The sequence below is a fragment of the Schistocerca gregaria genome, chromosome 3 (assembly GCF_023897955.1).
Source record: "Schistocerca gregaria isolate iqSchGreg1 chromosome 3, iqSchGreg1.2, whole genome shotgun sequence".
Classification (NCBI taxonomy): Eukaryota; Metazoa; Arthropoda; class Insecta; order Orthoptera; family Acrididae; genus Schistocerca; species Schistocerca gregaria.
In genome coordinates, this window is record NC_064922.1 from 710,653,684 (window position 1) to 710,669,043 (window position 15,360).

A 15,360-nucleotide genomic window follows, 5' to 3' on the forward strand; every position below is an offset into this window, starting at 1 on the left:
TAATTTATTGCCATTCCAGGCGTGTAAGGCCTTTTCCCCAGATCACAGTGGTTTGCTTTTAAAACATTATCTGCTGTATATGAATTTAATGGTGATTTGCTAAATTGTAACTCACTGAAAACTCTATTATTTACACAGTTGTTTGTTCCTTCATTAATAACCTGTGGTATCTTTATTTATTCTTGAGTCTGGAATTACTGGTTTAAAATAAATTGTGTGTAACTGTAAAAGGCAACCAGTAGTAACTGATTACGGCCCTGTTCACAATCGCAGCCGAATCATGCCTGCCTTTGTCTACCAGGTTTCAGTGAAATTAAGAAAATAATGAATTAGCTCTTAGCAGTACATTCGGGTATAATTTACAAGCTATCAAGTTGCTTCCCACCACACATGCCATTACCCATGTGGTAAATTAGCCCTGCGACCCGAACAGACGTGCTATTATATTGGAAAATTACAATTACAATTTGTTACATACTTTTCAGTTTAAAAGCATCACCATAATCAGAGGAAGCACCCTGCTTACCTCAACGCTGTGTGATGTGCCACTGCTGTTCATGACGTCAGTGACGTGACTGTGGATAGCCTCAGTGTTACTTTGATCAACAGTAATATCATGAGGAGAAGCTACATGGCACAAAAGAGACATCAGTGTTCAGTAATAGGAAGCCTTGATTGCGGTCCCCATCGCCAAAACCAAACTACTTCATAATGTTAAACACGTTCATAAACATTCTCTTATGGAGACAACCAAGTCAACCAGGTAGTGAGTAACCAACCTTAATTTCATATCTGAAAAACGTATAGTCCAGGAGACGGAAAAACACTGCCACTGATGTCGAGAGTTCAGGTGAGACACAGTTAAACTCATGAAGATCGCAGTTGGAAGCAAATGCTGTGATCGGTTTAGAGTCTTGAGACAGCGGAATCTGGTATTAGGCTTCATTGAGATCATAAGTGGTGAAGGACTTCGCCTCATAAAACCTGGAGAAACAGGAATCCACTTCGGATAGCGGAAGGGACTGCATTGTATTTTCAAAGCACGTTAATGCAACAGGCTCAAGTCGCTCATCTCCATATCAAAATAAAAATATGTGAGTATGGAGGACCGGAATATCTAATGATAGAATCCATGTGGAATAACCAATTAAAACTGTTTTAACCTCGGATGAGAAAGCCTGTTTCTGTAACCACATAAATCTGCGCCTGTGCTTCACGAAGATAGGCACACAATTTATAAGCTCGTCCCCTGGCGAAACGTTATGAAACTTCGAGATGTGTCAAGTTTATAATCAGACCAGTGTGAACGATATAATCAGAACGAAGAATCGCAGGACCAAGTAATTCATGCGCTAGCTTCACCTGAAACTTCCAAGTGAGACTTTGGATCCTCAGATGAATGGTGTTCCACGAACACCTGCAACTTACCAGAATTAGCCACCGTGCAACCACCACCTTACAGTCTCAAGAGGGGAAACTGACACAATGAGTGACCCATGTGACGCCACCCTTCTCTTACTGACGACGTTCAGCTTCCCGTGTCAAGTATGGCACACACCGGTTCTTCATTCGCACAATGACCAATATATTGAGTAAAATGAACTTACCTCTAAGGCAGCTCCGTCCACTTTTCTTCGTTGCCTTCCATTCCTGTATTCCGCGCTGTACCCTTCTTTACATACCCACATTACGGATAACGTCCTTCTGCCGTAATACGGCTTTCAAACCTGGGAATGACTGTGGTGTTGACGCAAACAGTAACCTAGACATAGCCTATTGACTTATCCCTTCAAGAATATTGTTAATAACTTCTGCTTCGATATATGGCGTACTAATACCTTTACAGAAAGCCTGGTATCACACACATATTGTGCTTTTGTACTAATTACTACAGTGCTGACGGGGGTATCAATGCTTACACATGTATTACTGCGACTCGCTAAAGTTATTCTGCATCGCTCTAGCTGTTGACATATCAGTTAACTGCCCTATATGCTTTTGATATAGCAACTTATAATAAACTCTATTGTCCTGCCAAACCACAATTCTCACGTTGTTCCTCCTACTCATCTAGGATCCACAGTAGAGAGTGAATTTGGGCTAAGATATCTTCTCATAATTTTCCGTTCTCTTGTAATAACCAGACTAAATTTTTGAGTAAGTCAGCAAACAAATGATTGTATGCTCGGTCTGCTCTGCTTCCTTGCTGTCAACCAAAAACTGACCCATCAACGTGACTACATCTCTCCTCACGGAATTATCAAATACGACAAGCCAAACCAGCACAGAAAATTTTATATACAGGAGGAATACACTAAAAGAAGCACAATGTCAAAATTTTAGCTGCTAATTTTCCGTTCTCTTGTAATAACCAGACTAAATTTTTGAGTAAGTCAGCAAACAAATGATTGCATGCTCCGTCTGGTGTGCTTCCTTGCTGTCAACCAAAAACTGACCCATCAACGTGACTACATCTCTCCTCACGGAATTATCAAATACGACAAGCCAAATCAGCACAGAAAATTTTATATACAGGAGGAATACACTAAAAGAAGCAGAATGTCAAAATTTTAGCTGCTAAGACACAGTTCAAGAACTTTTAAAAAATGTTGAAATTTAGCAAATTACTAGCTCATAAGGCGGCTGGAGAAATGTACATACCAGCAGTAGATGTTCCAGACAGCGCACAGGCAAACGCAACGGGCACATTACTTGGTTGATGGTACATCGGCAAATAGATAACACGACACAATGCAATCGAAATTTGGGAAGCGAATTTAAGGTGCCGTTGATAGTGTATCTGACACAAATGTTCATATTTACCATTCGCTCGAATCTGCAACTGATGTAGCTTCCATAATAATGAGCAATTGCCTTGGCTGTATCGCTAAGTGTTAAGAAAGGAAATCAAACTGAATTATCTTTCTTTCTGTTTTTTTGTTACATAATTGCTAATAGCATTTGTTTTTGCGTAGGTTCAAGAGTTTCACAGCAATTTGGAATCCAAATAATGTCGTCAATCTTGCAAAGGTAAAAACGAAGAGTGTTTTATGTAATCGAAATCACTGGCTTCTCTTGAAGACCTACATATGTATTAATAATCAATAAACTTTTTCTGGCTTTGCGACCACATTTTCAATATGTAAGACTATTTGCAATGGTGACCGAAACGTCGGTAGTTTTAGATACTGAAAAGGCGGTCACAAACCCAGAAAAACTTTATTGACTGTGATAATGGCCGCGGAATCCTACGTTTATAACTACATATGTGTTATTTGTTAGTTAATTTCTTAGACATTCGTTCCAGTGATGTCGACATTTCGTTAGAAATTGTGGAAACATTAGAAGTAGCAGGAAATAATTCGGGCGACTGCATCGTGAATCGTAGTCCGAATGATGATTTTATGCTAACTAAAGTCCAGAGCGAAGTTTGATTACCTTGCAATTCGAAAGAAAATATGTGTATTGAAATCTTTCAGTGAGAAACAAATGAATGTAATTTTTTTGTAGAATTCAGTTTCGTTTCCGTTTCGTAAAATCAGAACATGAATTGTTTAAATGGGAGAAAGACATACAAAGAGTAAGAAATATGTGAGAAAATGAATCGTGCGAAAGTGTGAAGCGCAGACTATTCGAAAGGATTAGACCTGCTTATGTGAGTCAGTGCACGACAATGGCTGCTCTGTATTGCAAGAGTGATGAATATTTATGATTAATTGACTTCTTCGACCTGCTTAAATGAATTCAAAAAATCTGACGGAAATAGAAGTTTCAAAAGTTAAAAAAATTTACCACATCTAAGCGTAGAGCAGATGTCTTTAATAGGTAATACTGAAGATAAATTCTTCATTGACGCGAAGACGAAGCTTTTGTTACCTCCTAGAAGCTGCGTATAAAGCCAACCAGTCAGATTTAGTGCAAACGGCGCTATATCATTTCTAGCGAAAACAAGACAGAGTCGCTTGTGCAATGAATGAATGCTACGACTCATTTGTATACGACAGTGCCAGTGATATCAATGGAGTACTGTTTCCGTCGGTTTATCTTTGTTATTAGGAACATCAAGGAAAATTATGAAGAATTATTAAAAAAAAGACTGTTTGCAGTCTTGTAATCGCGGTAGAAAAATCTGGAAAGAAAGGCGAGAGAATAATTTTCAGTGTTATATTCTAAACGCCTTCTTACCGTTTGAAGCAAATAATTTATTGTTTTTGTTATACTCTTAGTCTGGACGTGACGACGCTTCTGTCTGTAGGAGGACGACGAAAAGACTGATGATTTAATTCTGAATCCACCTGGAACTATTGGTGTGGTTCAGACTCTCAATATAAAAATTTCAGCAATGCAATTAATTTTTCAGAAGTTACAGGGCAATGCTATTCCCGGTGGTTCTCTGTTATTTCTAGTTTATCAGTGGAAAAATACTATTAAACTTTAGTCATTTCTATATTGTCAGTTTGCATCACCACATTTTACGAAGTCGGTCAGCTTTGCCTGGTACCCAGCACAGATTGCAGAACAATTGCGACTACCCTTTCTTATTCCTTCCAGTTCCGTCCTAACAAAATTGGTAATTACTGTGTACTGCCAGAATGCATTAGGTTTGCTTTTAACAGGTGCGCCTGGAGAATAGAAAACGTTTGTTTTCGTCATGCCATATACAGTTCGCATTTTTGTGACGAACAGAGGGTATTAACAGGGAAATGTTTCATTATTATCAAAACACACATTATTCAAAGAGTATCATAATAACTGTATTACAGAAGTTGTTATAAAATATTTTGTTACTAAATTACAGCCCCGATCGATGGAAGCAGTCTATAATGTAACATCATACACTGCCTTTAATTTCTTTCCTTTGCTAGTCGCTTGTGTGGCAGTTACACCGACAACAATTTAGCTTGTCGATATGAACTGCGAATTCTTCAAAAAATTTACGATTTGCGACACTGTTGGAATGGTTTCAGTTCTTAAAATTCGCCTGTGTGCACAACGGACTTCACGCGACTTGGCGCTGGGTCGTCCTTTCATGGTTGCTTTTGCTAGTTCGCCGATTCGCGCACTAGGAAGGAGGGGCTGTACTAACCGACGTTTAAGCGCTTCTTGCCTCGGAAAAAATGAGTAACTTCAACATTTTTTTAAAAATTACCTGCAATTTTCTTTAACAGCAAAAATTTTACAGTGCATTTCTTTCGATGTTTTGTTCCAGCATTAAATATTTCAAGGTGGGTTTCGACATGTCAGATTGAACCATTCCCTTGGCATTCAGTTCTGCAGTAGCTTCCACACTCTTCACTTTTAGTTTCCCCCCATCGGTTAGAACCAATCTGGAAATTGGAAATTTGTGGTAAGGTCTTATGGGACCAAACTGGTGAGGTCATCGAACCCTAAGCTTACACACACATCCATGCCCGAGGGAGGACTCAAACCTCCGATGGAGCGAGTTGCGAAGACCCTGACAAGACGCCTCTGACAACGCGGCTACCACGCGCGGCCAAGGCAATTTCCTCAACACGTTTGTGAGAGTAGAAGCTTGTTCCTGGAAGTCTTCTCTCTGTTTATCCAACTGTTCCCTCCCTTCTAGGAAACGTGTATTATGTAGCCGATTCGAATAACATGTTATTCGACTATACAAACGCCTTTTTTGCACGCGGGAAGATTTACACAGTTCAAAGAATGACGCAACCGACGCTATTTCATGTCAAACAGACTGAACTAAGTCGACGGATTCAATCACCGCATTTGGATGCGTTGTTGCAACATCACGTAGGTGTAGCACTTCCTTTAGCATTTTTAACTGATCGATTGGGCTCCCAGGAGGTTCGCAGCCCCTGATTCTAATCGTACTTATTCTTTCACCAAACTGCCTATTCCTAGCATCACTGTGTCTCCCATCCTGTAATAAACAATTCCAGTATTATTAAAGGCGAATAAGCTGTTAAATAACACTAAAGACGTACTTAATACTGAATTGACCAATACCAAAACTGATACGAAATAGTTTAAAAAATTGTTCAAATGTGTGTGAAATCTTATGGGACTTAACTGCTAAGGTCATCAGTTCCTAAGCTTACACACTACTTAACATATATTATCCTAAGGACAAACACACACCCATGCCCGAGGGAGAACTCGAACCTCCGAAGGGGCCAGCCACCCAGTCTACGACTGCAGCGCCATAGACCGCTCGGCTAATCCCGCGCGGTGAAATAGTTTAAACTCAATAGTTAGACCTAGTGTCTCTCTTACTATAGCCTATGTTGGATCTTGCTCACTCATCGCTTAAAAGGTGCCTAAATGTTGGTGCGTTCGCGGAATGCTATACAACAATTCAAACTAATAACATTAGTAGTTTTATTTCTATAAAGTACATTTACAGTACTTAATTTTGCACTTAAATTGGTTTTGCAAGTGACATGCAAACAGCAATAGTCTTCGCTATACGGATCAATACAATCTATTCTGCGAGTGCCGGTTTACAGCCGTCCATTGACGTCTGTATCCGGAGCCGATCTCAGTGGTAATGTCCGCCGAGGCTGGCAGGAGCGGTGCTTATATTCACATCTTGCAGGGGCGCTCCTGTCGTGGTGAGGGTCTTGTCAGCGTGCTATTGGCTGACGTTTCTTCACCACCTTCTTTGGGCTTGGGTTTTTCCTTTTCATTCTGGCGCTTGTTGTTTTGCCAGAACACTATGACTTTATAAATGGGAAAATCCAGGAATGAATGTCACAATATTGTGAAAAGGATAGTTGTTACTCACCACACAATGAAGATGTTAAGTCACAGAAAGGCACAACAAAATGGCTGTCACAAAATAAGCTTTCGGCCAACAAGGCCTTTGTCAAAATTGAATGAAAGACACACAAAACACACACACACACACACACACACACAGGCCCACACACACACAACTCGGACGCACATGGTCACAGCCCCTGGCAGCTGAAGCCACATTACAAGCAGCTGTGACACTGCATGACAGGGGAGGCAACGGGTAGGGGATAAGGAGGAGGTGGGGCAGGGAGAGGGAGGGATGCAAGGTGGGGGTGGGGGATGGTGAACTGCAGCTGGGGAGCATGCAGTGACGATGTGGAGAGTGAGTAGAGCAGCTACGTGCATTCAGGAGGTTAGACGGTGGACAGGGGAAAGGTGGGGTGTTGGAGAGAGGTAGCGGAAAAGGAGAGAAGTAAAAAGACTGGGTGCCTAGTTAGAATAGAGGGCTGAGTAGTGCTGGAATGGAAACAGGAAAGGTGCTACAAATGAGACTCATGAAAGATATTCATTGTCCTCACCCATTAGTCCCAACCCTATTCCCATTCCAGCACTAAACAGCCCTCTGTTTCACCTACAAACCGTCTCTTTTTACTTCTTTCCTTTTCTGCTACCCCCCACCTATCCCCTGCCGTCCATCTAACCTGCAGGCTGGCAGTCAGATTGGGCGTGCTTCGTGGCGAGACGCCCTCGACACCAGACACGCTATAATCACAATATGGAAATATCTCCTTTTTGTGTCTCGGGAACGAAGTCGACATTTAATGAGATGAGTGTGGTAGAGGAATGTGTGCGATTAATGGAAGCCTCCCAGAAGAGCACAATTGTGTACAGCACAGAATTCGTCGAAATACAAAGTCTACAGAAGATAATGTCTTAGAGTGAAATGAGGAAGATCCTAAGTTAAAGCATCTTTCAAGACTGTGAGACACTACTGAGCTCATGACGAAATGTTTAACAAACTGATAAAACAACTTCTGTTGGGTGCCCTATATAAAATACAAGGGTGAGAGTGAAACACTGTTGTGATTGCAGAGGTTTGGCCTCACTGGCTGACAAGTAAACGCGAACAGAGAAAGAGAGCCAGTAGGACGAAGTTCTTCCGCTGTTTGTGTTACAAAATTCGTTACTGGTGAGCCATCTGAAATGAGTGTAAGGGAAGCAGACCAGCGCCTTTTAAAACAGATCGTTGCTCGATGGCACTTGGAATACTAGTCATTCAGCTAATGAAAGCTATGAAATGCTAGAATATCATGGAAAGTTACTCTTGAGCCAGGCATGTCTGCTGTAAGGAGGTACTTAGTTCAGACTAGTGAGCAAACAACCGCTCTGTCAGACTTCACTTATGCTCTTACCCGACCTACTTGGTCTTACTAGAAGATGCAACTCATTGGTACGGATCCGATGACTTAATGTGAAGCCATTTAACTTGCAACCGGCAGACTCATATGAGGAGGCGTAGTTGCAACACTGAGGCAAACAGTAGGCGAAGTAAAGTCACTTTTACTGAGATTGAGCAATGTCAGTCTCTGTTGCAAATGGAGTTGCAGTTGTTGCAGTTTTATTCCAGTTAAAGATTCAACAGGTTGTAAACTCTGGCCTTAGATGCAAACACATACCCTTCGGTAGTGATTTCTGTCTTTAAAACCTAAACCTTCGACAATTACGGTACGACGTACCTGAATAATCGTTTATCCATATACAATGGTGCCAAAAATTAAACCTACAATCTTCTGTATCCCCACCCTATGTCTAATTCACGATATAATGATTCAAACATTGAACAGACGTTGTTACGATCGCGTTCTCCGCGGAAGATGGCATTCCAATCAACGGGTAACAACGCCAGCATCGACGCTAGGGCATCTGCCAAGCAGGTTAGTGTTTGCAGGGTACTCCCTCATCCACAATTGCTGACTACACAGTCACAGAGGGTGCAATATGGCACAGACAAGACGCCTGCAGTGACGACGCTTACAGGCTCTCTCCTATGGAGGGCCATAGGAAAAATGGTAGCAGGAGAGTCGCAAACAGATGTGGCCCGATAGCTTAACGTGAATCTTTCTGTTTTTTTCTCAAATGAGGCTACAGTTTATAAAGACCGGAACTATATCCCAGAGACCAGGACAGGGCCGACTACGTATGGCGTCAGAAAGAGTGGACCGTTATTCGTCTGTAAGGGCACCTGACTACTGCAGTGTAACTGACATATGACCTCCCAGCATCCCATGGACATGTTGTATAGAGACAAACGGTGTACAGAAGGCTTCAGAAGAGTGGACTTTACGGTTGTCGACCTGCTGTCTGTTTACCCCTGCCTTGTCTTCACAGAAGGGAACGTCTAGAGTGGAGCCGTCAAAATGCCATCTGGTTGGTCGAAAGGTGGGCCAATGTTCTGTTCACAGATTTGGTCCCGATTTGGTCTGCAGGGCATGTAGAACACTTTTTCGGCACCCAAACATTGTGGAAATACATCGATATCGAGGACGATCAGCAGTGGTGTGGGGAGGCATTATGTTGACCACTCGAACACCTCTTTATGAAGTTGCATGGGGGAATCAGCAATTGCTGTCAGATAAAGTGAGGAGATTTTGGGGTCTAATGCGCAGTTCGTCCGAAATTCTGTGGATCAGACTTCGTATAGATGGATGAAATTGCATGGGGAATCAGAAATTACTATCAGATACAGTGAGGAGATCTTGGGGTCTAATGCGCAGTTGGTGCGAAATGCTGTAGGTCAGACTTCGTATAGATGGATCTTATAGAGCACGGCTGCTTTTTTTTTTTTGTGAAAACGTAAGATATTGCACGCATAGCGTGGCCTGCTCTCTCTTCCGATTTGAATCCCATAGAGCTTGTCTGAGATGCTCTAGGGTGACGGGCTGCATCACATCAGCATCCATCAACGACTCTCCAAGGCTTGTAAGCAGGAAGAATGGCCGTTATTGCTCAACGTGAGACTTATGACATTTTTTACAGAATGTTCCGTCGTTTTCGCTCCTCTATTGGTGACAGAGATGGTCACGCCCCATAATGAGCACATTACCCAGTTGTCAGAATGTATTTACAGATCCGTTAAGTTGAATAAAAAACGAAGAATATCTTTTTCAACCATTACGCATATTGCAGTTGATTACGTTCTGTATTCTTTAGATTGTTCCTACTTTTTTATCACATTATTATACTGTTTGCTGGCAAAATAAATGCAGCAAAATTTCCATTTCTTGCTTTAATTTAGGTAACCAGTGTATGCATTCACTGAATCATATCGCAGATTTCTTGCTCTGGCCTACCAAGGTGTTAGTTTATCACTGTTAGTGATAATCAAACCATATGCATAGAATTTTTATATAGTAAACTAATTCTGATCCTTCTTTTATTTTTTAGACATCGAATGCCTTGATCGTTGTTTTGGTGGACAGCAATTCTAATTATGTCGGACAACAGAGCCATTTTTATCCATCCATTTATCAAAGAACTCCCCCTGCGACCACTTACAATTACAGATGTCCCGAGCAAAGTAAGGCATTCGATAATCAGCACAAAAAATTTCATGTAGCGATTGTGAATGAAACAACGAATATTTTATCAAGTATGATCCTGATATCGGTATAATTTGTGCTCCGTTATCCTTCACTGGAATGAATCGCAACCTTCAAGTATTTAATTTCCATTCATGAAGAGTTTGTCATATAAATGTTACTGTCGGGAAGGAAGGTCAATCTCATACACACATTTACTTCAAGAGTCCTTTGGAAGTATGAATTACGGGAGACATAGGACGCCTACAGAACCGATTCTTGAGCATTCTTCATAGATGCAGGAATCTTCCAAGTTTGAATCAACATGGATGTGGGAAAGACTAAGAGAACGGCTATACAATTTACCAAAGATTTGTTCAGCTACAGTGAGAGTGCCACAGAAACTATCGAGGAACTACAGTGAGAGTCGACCCGAGCAACTTGTGATTCACGGAGAGCATGAAGATACACGAACCTGCACTTTTGGATGAGTAATGAAAGATATCACTTTTTCTTAAATGTATGTCACACGTAACGACCACAACTTAAAAATGGGACTTCTTCTGGTGCACACAGAGCATCATTAGTAGTCTTCCTCGTCGAATAGTGTAGGATGGTGCGGGTGAACAATATAGCTTACTGCCTGCCGGAGTGGCTGAGCGGTTCTAGGCGATACAGTCTGGAACCACGCGACCGCTACGGTCGCAGGTTCGAATCCTGCCTCGGGCATGGATGTGTGTGATGTCTTTAGGTTGCTTAGATTTAAGTAGTTCTAAGTTCTAGGGGACTGATGACCCCAGCAGTTAAGTTCCATAGTGCCCAGAGCCATTTTAACCATACTGCTTACTCTAAGCAACCTCTACCAAGCAAAGTAGAATTGTAGATATTGATATGAGGTCTGGGATTCTCACTTTACAAAGAGTTACTCTTAATTGGGCCCTTGGTGTTATGACAAACCCTTCCAGTTTCACCACAAATACAGTCAAAAATTCTTTATTAGTCTGACATAGCTTATTTTTCGAATTTATCACGCCTCTCAGTTGTAAACATCTTACAGTTTTTACAGGTGTATCCAAATTGTGAACGTTCATGACCCTGTAGGCCAAAGCTTATAATCTTCGATAGGAGGTAGCATACATAGTCAGCTTATCTCCTGGAATTATGGACTTGAACCTATACTTCTTCTTCTACATGACCTGAAAGTCCAATGTTCAATTTTACTGCTAATGAAGACGAGCGAGATAACTCCCGAAACTTGATTCAGAGTTCACACTTTACCGTGATATTCCAGATTGATTTTGACCTGTACTGCTGTTCGTATTTACATTTTGTACCAATTTTTGTATCCACAATATTTAACAGCCTTTCGTGAATTGAATACGCCATAAAATCTTTGTTCATAAAAGTGTAATTGCGACGTAAATCAAAGGGGAGTAACATACTCTCAGCAGTGGAAAATGCCCAGTCCTTCGGAACGATACGAGAAATGGGAACACGAAGCATACACAAATTTATGGTAGCAGAAATCTGTAATTTTAGCGAATACCCGTCTATAAGTGTATTAAATAGCAAGCACGTACATGGAAAGACCAGAATACGGCGGACATTTTCAAGGGCGCGGTGTGTTGGCAGCCAAGTAACGCAATTAACGCAGGCACGGGCCCTTCAGTGCTCCGCGGCAAACGAAGTGTCACAAGCAGAGGAGCTCTCCAGAATTTAATTAGCCAGTCTGCTCAGCTAACAATGACACTTTGAACAGCGAACACGAAGGCCCGTCTCCGCTTGTGACTTTGTGCCTATGTGGTCGCTGGCGACAGTCACTTGTATGAGCAGTGGAGCAGCGAGGAAGGTGCACGCTGCAGGTGGTAGCACGTTCTGAATGTAGTTCATCCATTCAAATCGATAAATTGTCGGCCTTTTTTGTTTTATTGATAACCTAACTGACTAACTCCATTATAAGTTAGGAAGAAGGTGTTTCTATAAGATTATTATTGCTAACTATCCCATAAGTGGCACATTTTCCTATTAAATGAGGAAACCTTTGTAAAGCGTGGAATACGAAATACTTACTTACAGCATGGTCGAAAAAGGGGAGTGGAATAACAAATACAAATGAAACATGGCCAAAAAAAAATGTTGGAACTAAACAGAGATGAGAGGTCTGCCACCTCAAATAAGCGATCTAAAAATATTTATCAAATTAAGTAAAGATTTCGTGTACAAAAATGTACACACAAACAAACGCAAACCACGTATTGTAATAAGGAGCTACATTGAAAGATCAATGACTGCGAACAAAGGTCGAAGTCGAACCTTCCACCAAAATAAAACTTAACGATTTCTCGTAATGCGTAGATTTCGATTACTATACTTACACAGCACTACTTTCGTAACTTTACTGTTCCACACGTTTCACGCATATTGGCACCATTGATAAAAGATACAGGTCAAGCAACACTTATTTTTCAACCGACTTCAATATCGACAGCACACTTTGCAAGCATAAGCATTTCCACATAAGCTTCAGCAATAGTTATCAAAATACAAAGGGTCACGTAATTACACTTCTGAATAGTATATTAGCTTACTTTGATATTTGTACCATGTGTTCAAGTTCCATAAAATTACAAATCAATCATGGTCGCTACTGCTGTTCTGACTGACAGCTTAAAGTGCAATTGTTGTGGAGAATCAGAAGAGTAAGCAATGTTATTTTCACGATTTTTTTCAATGACAACATTTAATACTTGGAAAAGCAGTTTCATGTTATTCAGAATCTGTTGTTGTTGTTGTTGTGGTCTTCAGTCCTGAGACTGGTTTGATGCAGCTCTCCATGCTACTCTATCCTGTGCAAGCTTCTTCATCTCCCAGTACCTACTGCAACCTACATCCTTCTGAATCTGCTTAGTGTACTCATATCTCGGTCTCCCTCTACGATTTTTACCCTCCACACTGCCCTCCAATGCTAAATTTGTGATCCCTTGATGCCTCAAAACATGTCCTACCAACCGATCCCTTCTTCTAGTCAAGTTGTGCCACAAACTTCTCTTCTCCCCAATCCTATTCAATACCTCCTCATTAGTTACGTGATCTATCCACCTTATCTTCAGTATTCTTCTGTAGCACCACATTTCGAAAGCTTCTATTCTCTTCTTGTCCAAACTAGTTATCGTCCATGTTTCACTTCCATACATGGCTACACTCCAAACAAATATTTTCAGAAATGACTTCCTGACACTTAAATCTATATTCGATGTTAACAAATTTCTCTTCTTCAGAAACGCTTTCCTTGCCATTGCCAGTCTACATTTTATATCCTCTCTACTTCGACCATCATCAGTTATTTTACTTCCTAAATAGCAAAACTCCTTTATTACTTTAAGTGTCTCATTTCCTAATCTAATTCCCTCAGCATCGCCCGATTTAATTGGACTACATTCCATTATCCTCGTTTTGCTTTTGTTGATGTTCATCTTATATCCTCCTTTCAAGACACTGTCCATTCCGTTCAACTGCTCTTCCAAATCCTTTGCCGTCTCTGACAGAATTACAATGTCATCGGCGAACCTCAAAGTTTTTACTTCGTCTCCATGAATTTTAATACCTACTCCAAATTTTTCTTTTGTTTCCTTTACTGCTTGCTCAATATACAGATTGAATAACATCGGGGAGAGGCTACAACCCTGTCTCACTCCTTTCCCAACCACTGCTTCCCTTTCATGCCCCTCGACTCTTATGACTGCCATCTGGTTTCTGTACAAATTGTAAATAGCCTTTCGCTCCCTGTATTTTACCCCTGCCACCTTTAGAATTTGAAAAAGAGTATTCCAGTCAACATTGTCAAAAGCTTTCTCTAAGTCTACAAATGCTAGAAACGTAGGTTTGCCTTTTCTTAATCTTTCTTCTAAGATAAGTCGTAAGGTCAGTATTGCCTCACGTGTTCCAACATTTCGACGGAATCCAAACTGATCCTCCCCGAGGTCCGCATCTACCAGTTTTTCCGTTCGTCTGTAAAGAATTCGCGTTAGTATTTTGCAGCTGTGACTTATTAAACTGATAGTTCGGTAATTTTCACATCTGTCAGCACCTGCTTTCTTTGGGATTGGAATTATTATATTCTTCTTGAAGTCTGAGGGTATTTGGCCTGTCTCATACATCTTGCTCACCAGCTGGTAGAGTTTTGTCATGACTGGCTCTCCCAAGGCCGTCAGTAGTTCTAATGGAATGTTGTCTACTCCGGGGGCCTTGTTCCGACTCAGGTCTTTCAGTGCTCTGTCAAACTCTTCACGCAATATCGTATCACCCATTTCGTCTTCATCTACATCCTCTTCCATTTCCATAATATTGTCCTCAAGTACATCACCCTTGTATAAACCTTCTATATACTCCTTCCACCTTTCTGCCTTCCCTTCTTTGCTTAGAACTGGGTTGCCATCTGAGCTCTTGATATTCATACACTTGGTTCTCTTCTCTCCAAAGGTCTCTTTAATTTTCCTGTAGGCAGTATCTATCTTACCCCTAGTGAGATAAGCCTCTACATCCTTACATTTATCCTCTAGCCATCCCTGTTTAGCCATTTTGCACTTCCTCTCGATCTCATTTTTGAGACTTTTGTATTCCTTTTTGCCTGCTTCATTTACTGCATTTTTATATTTTCTCCTTTCATCAATTAAATTCAATATTTCTTCTGTTACCCAAGGATTTCTAGCAGCCCTCGTCTTTTTACCTACTTTATCCTCTGCTGCCTTCACTACTTCATCCCTCAGAGCTACCCATTCTTCTTCTACTGTATTTCTTTCCCCTATTCCTGTCAATTGTTCCCTTATGCTCTCCCTGAAACTCTGTACAACCTCTGGTTCTTTCAGTTTATCCAGGTCCCATCTCCTTAATTTCCCACATTTTTGCAGTTTCTTCAGTTTTAATCTACAAGTCATAACCAATAGATTGTGGTCAGAGTCCACATCTGCCCCTGGAAATGTCTTACAACTTAAAACCTGGTTCCTAAATCTCTGTCTTACCATTATATAATCTATCTGATACCTTTTAGTATCTCCAGGGTTCTTCCACG